The sequence below is a fragment of the Athene cunicularia genome, assembly GCF_003259725.1.
Source record: "Athene cunicularia isolate RWA chromosome 26 unlocalized genomic scaffold, athCun1 chr26_part2, whole genome shotgun sequence".
Lineage (NCBI taxonomy): Eukaryota > Metazoa > Chordata > Aves > Strigiformes > Strigidae > Athene > Athene cunicularia.
In genome coordinates this window covers 1,671,147-1,676,902 of record NW_020799137.1, presented here as the reverse complement: position 1 = coordinate 1,676,902, position 5,756 = coordinate 1,671,147, and positions in this window count along the sequence as shown.

Sequence of the window (5,756 nt, the reverse complement as noted above, 5' to 3'; positions counted from 1 at the left end):
CATAGGGCATTACTGATGAAACAATTGTAAAAATCGTCAAGGCAGTTGTGAAGCTGCCCTGGAGTCAAACCATATGGATTTACTGTGAACATCTTGGTGATCTAAAATTTCCCCAAATAACACCACATAGAAGCCATTTTGGAAGTGATCTGTACTGTCAAAGCATAGCCATAAACACCCCATTAAAAGGACCATAAGAAAAAAAAAAAAAAAGGCAACCAAAAAATCCCACAAAGCATCCAGTATTAAAAATCTTTTGTGTGATTTTTGGAAGCATTCTCATGGGGGCCTTTTGAAGGGATTTATACAATGATGCCTCAATTTTTTATGGTCCTATTTACAATGGCTCCTTTGTGGGGATTTGGGCTTACTCTTGATAGCTCCTTGGCAGTATTTTTGGTCTCTTCAGTGTGTTTTCACAATAGCTCCATGATGGAGGTGGGGTATTTTTACAAGAGGCATTTCATAGATTTTTTGAGACAGTTTACATAATGGTTATGTAATGGTGTCTTGGGGGAGGATCAGAGATTTGATTTAAACTGTCTGAGTGATGTTGGATTTGCAAGTATTTTCCCTGTTAAGTCTACATTCATTGGACCACAACCCCCATTTTATGCCATGAAGAGCAAAGAGGAGACAATCAGAATTACAGGATTTCCACTCCTGACTCCAGTCACAGGGGAAAGGCTAGAACAGCCATATTGCAGACAGCCGAAGATAACACCACCCTGCAGTTCATGGAGGAAAAAACTGAATCTGCTATGAATCTTTCCAGGCTTACAGACTGCAACAATCCCAAACTGATCTTCTGCCATGGTCCATCAGTGAGCCAGGCCAGTCCTGACTCCCTGACAGCTATCAGTCCCCTACAGAAAAAAATGTCAGCAAAGGAAGATGAGTGGGGGTAATCCTAGAAGAAAGACAGCCATGATGGGTCAAGTGCAATTTATCTGGGAGATGCACCTGATCATGACCCAGTAAAGCAGCCAAGGCCCTCCATGTGAACTGAAACTCTAGCCAGTCTTGAATGGTTGCTTCCTCTGACAGAAGTGTCCCTGCCATGAGCCTTGCCCAGAATTGTTGATTCTCTGACCAGAGAAGGCAAATCTCTGAGATGACAGTGTGGGGATCTCTGCTCAGCCAGGGGAAATGCATCTTCTCTGGCCTGCAGACAGTGACCATCACCTCCAACAGCATATCTGCCCTAGACTGAGTCATGTTTCCTTGCTCTCTGCCCTCCCTGTTCATGCTCTTCATGCCCACACACACACGACAACTCCTCCCAGACATGAGTGTGTCCTGATGGATGGCTGAAAAGTTCAGATCATGGAAATCATCCTAGTCTTGGCAGAGCCCTTCTGTCTGGCTAGGAGGACTCCTGTTTGACTCCCAGGAATAAAGTACTAATTATTTTTAAGGCCCATGCCCGAGGTTCTTCCTTACCCCCTCTAAGTCTGTCCTGGCTCTACATTTATGAAATACCACCAGAAGCTCATTGAAAGTCTCCCTTACACAGATTTCACATAGCAATCATGAAAGGACATGCTGCCCCAGAAGGACAGTTGCAGTCTTGTCACTAACCTTTCTGAGTTGTTTTATTATTATTTGTATTTACATTGCCCTCAGGTGTATCCAGCCTGGCCAATATCCAGGGAAGTGACCTTCTGCTGCTGTCCTGATGTTACCAGCCAGATGGCTCACAGCTCTCTTCACAGCTCCCCAAGACTCTTCCAGACATGAGAAAGAGCAACAAGACTGCTTCCCTGCAAAAAAAGAAAAGCAGAGGGGGGTTGTCATGTTTTTTTCATAGACTTTTGTAGAGGGATATTGAATCAGAGATTCATAAAAGGAAGAAAGCTATGGATGAACATGGACCACAACAGTGACAGTCACAACCCTGCTACCTCTTGAGGATGGAGCCCAGCCTGGTTTCCTTTTCCACCACTCCTCTGACAGCAAGTGTGAGTTTCTCACCCAGGGATCCAGTTGGTCTGCTCTACAGTAAAGCCAGATTGTAAATCAACATGTAAGAAGTAGAGGATCAAAGAGTCTGGGTTCTTCCACAGTCAGAGACACAATAATCTTGCCCATCCCAAACTGGTAAACCACTGCTGAAGAAGAATCCGGAGCGGCCTGCTTCTGCTCCAGACTTGAAGGAGAGCTCGAGTGCCCAAATAGTGGCCTGTTTTTTCCAGGAATGTCGTTTTCTCTGATACAAGAAATTACCTCTTCCTGCAAATCTTGACTTGTTTTCAACTGAAGAAGATCCATCAGGCAGCTGGACTGGAAAAAAAAATTTCTTGTCTTGTAACAAGAGCTGAAACGCAGTAACTGATTTTTCTCTTAGAAACTGCAGCACAAGGATTGAAAACAGACTGGCGGGTGCTCCGATGAGCAATGCCCAGATGAAGCCAACAGGCACTTTGAGAGCTGTAGCCTTTGATTGCCTCTAGCTGGTAGCGGGTTATCCTCTAGAGGATGTTCCCAAATCTGGTGGAGCTTTCGTCAGCTTTGACCTAAGTCACTCACAGTCAACCCAGCTCCAACCTTTCTTCCTCTGCCTTCCCCAAACCGTTCCTTCTCCCATCAGAACAAAACAATTCTGTGTGCCCAGCAAGCATGACAAATTTGTCCATACCAGAGGTATGAGAGTCCAGAAAAAAAATGGAAGCTCTTAACAAAAATGATGAATTTGGGGTATTGTTTTGTTTTTTGAAAATCTGGTATGCAAAACTGGAGAGGGTGTGGGGAACCAAAAGAATGTTTAACATAAAATATTTTCTCTGAGAATAAACAATGAAAGACATCAGCCTAATGTTTGTACATTAGCTCTGCTGCATTTTGTGCCTCCAAAAGACTTTTTGTAACTTAAGAAGTATTTCAAATAAGATCAGTTTGTTCATAAATCAAAATTGGTTTGTAATGCTTTTGCCTGTACTTAGGCTAAAGCTATTAAGTGATCTGTCCTGGGCACAACTATTTTGTCTCTCCAGAGTTTTTGCACATCTTTACTCCTCTGACACCACAGACTAGTGCCTGCGACTCATGCAACACTGTGAGCTCTTGGGGTATATGAAGGCAGACAGTCTGGCATGGCTCTGTCCTGTCTTTGATGCCCTCTCAGCTCTTCCAAAATCCATTTATCTGTTCCCTGAAATCCTTGTGCCTCCCTGTGATAGAGTTATGCTTGTCTTGGCCACATCAGTCATTTTCCCAAAACACAGACAATTGTGGAAGTATTGCGTTTCTCAGATTACTCTGATAGCCAATGACAGCTCCAAAAACTTTTAGCATGTACATGACAGCATGATTTCAACCATGATCCACAAGAAACAGTGAATGCAAAGTGTCTCATGCTTGGAATTCGGGTTCTGTACTGCTGGCCCCAAGTGAAATGGCCTGACTGGCCTTTCTAAGGAGACAGACTGAGTTCATCTGAGAGAAGAAGGGCTGGAGTACAGCCTGAGATGTTGGGCTTCATGGGGGTCTTGTCTCAGTGTACTTACCCTAAGTGACCTGGAGACATAGTCTGTGTATTAATCCTGGGACAAACCAGACCTGATCTGCAGCATGAGTGGCAGTGTAACAGCCACTTTCCCAGCACGGCTCGTCCAGCTGGTACTTAGCTAGGATGTATTGCAGCTCTGCTGAGACAAGCCAGTGTGTCTGCTGGGTAACTGCTCCCCTGATACCCTGGCACAGGAATGGGAGAACACCCGGTCACCACGAGCACTGTGTTTTGGTCCGGCCATTCTGCCAGGTAGTCCTGGGGGCACGAGGAGCCAGGCCCTGGCTGGCCCAGAGAGGTCTGCTGCACATGAGATTCAGTACCATCTACCCCAAAAGTCATGCCACAAAGACCACCAACACTACTTCAGTGTCAAGCCCCAGCCCACCACGTCCAACTGCCTCTTCAAATATGCCACAACACAGGCGGCTCCTCCACTTCCTGGGCTGGCACTGTCCCAGCAGCAGGAGGTCTCTAAGTTTGAGCCAGCCTGAGGGAGCAACCCCAAAGGAAGCCTACAGATAAGGTTTTCCCAAGTTTCATCCTTGTACCATACTGGCTGGGACTTTTTTATGCAATCCCAGAGGACACTCCAAGGATAGGAGAACAAGACCTATCAGGTCAAGCCAAGGAATTTGGCTCTGTGGACATTAACACAGACTCAAAGCACAACTTAGACCGGAGGTCTAGAGACCTCTGGAGATCTCTGGTCCCACCTCACTCAAAGCAGCGGCAACACCAACATTAAATTAGGTTGCTCAGGGTCTTGTCCAGGTACATTCTGGGTGTCTTTCAGCACACAGTGCATTCTTACAGCCTATTCTACATGGCATCACCATCGTGTGATAGAACCACATTCTCACACACAGGGATGACATGTTCATTTTCCAAGCCTCTGCTCTACAAATATTAGCTTATTCTGAAACACTGTTTATTTGTATATTTCTGATCCCTATGATGCACCTTGCTCTTCTTTACAGATTACAGAGTTGATGGTTTTTATTTTCTCTATTTTAATTCCTCTTTCCTGTTTTAAAATACTGATTGAAAAGCAAAACATATATGGATGCAAAATATATACATTATATAAAAATAAATAATAATATAAAATAGTATATAATATTCTAATAAATATATTAAATATGAGAAAATATAAAAATACAATATTATGGAATATATAATGGAATATATATAACGTGGAGAGCAACTCGATATATCTGTCAACATTCAGAAACCAAGAATGCGAACCTATTTCATAAACATACAGTATAAAACTACCCTCTGTGTGGTATTTTTCATCCTTTGTGATATAAAGTTTAATTTCAATACGTAATTTTTACTGTGACTACCTTAGTTTTCCCCAGATGTAAAAGAACATCTTGAAAAAAATAGAGTCATGATTTTAAACGGGTCTTCAACACTGTCAAGAGATTTCATATATAACCTTGGAAAATCAAGACGAGGTGGATGCAGAGACTGATTTGATGTGTCTGTTGGGAAATGAGGAGCACATAGCATGAGTGTAAGCGCTGTGCAGGCATATGCTGACTTTTTATCTCCATTAGTCCAGGCTGCATCTCTCATGCACTGACAGCCTGTTCTGACACTCTGCTCAAACGTCCCTCTCAATTTTAAGCTCCAAGAGGACTGTATGATGATACAGTCTGACATAGCGTTTCACTTACTGGTACCTGCCTCCAGCACGATAATTTCTGCTTGAACTGGATCTAGAGAAAGAGATGCTGCATACTGATTTAAAGATCCTACATGGCAGAACATCTGCCAGCTCTGAAGGTAGTGGGTAACTGCCCTTCTGGCTAAACACTGATTTCTCATCTCCAGCTGCTGGATCTTGCCAATCCTTTGCTTGCGAGATTAGTACGATTTAAGGTCTAACAAATCTGCCAATCTGTTTCACATGCAGTCTCAAACCAGACTGATCCTACCTCTCTTGAGGAGGAAGTTTATGATTAATGATCAGCCAGGATAGTATCTTAACCTCCGTGTACAGATTTCTTAACTCAGAATTTGTTCTACTTTTAACTGAGTATTTATGTCAGCTCACTAACAGCGACTCTATACCAACCACCTGACTATATGTATAGCTTCAAGTTTTAAAATTAATTTCCAGGCACTTGGCAGCATGGAAATGAGCTTGAGGGCAGGGGGAGAGCGGAGGCGGCAGCCACCATGAGCTCAGGGTTGTCAGCTGGAGGCGATCTGCCGGAGATGTTGAGTTGTGTGTGTG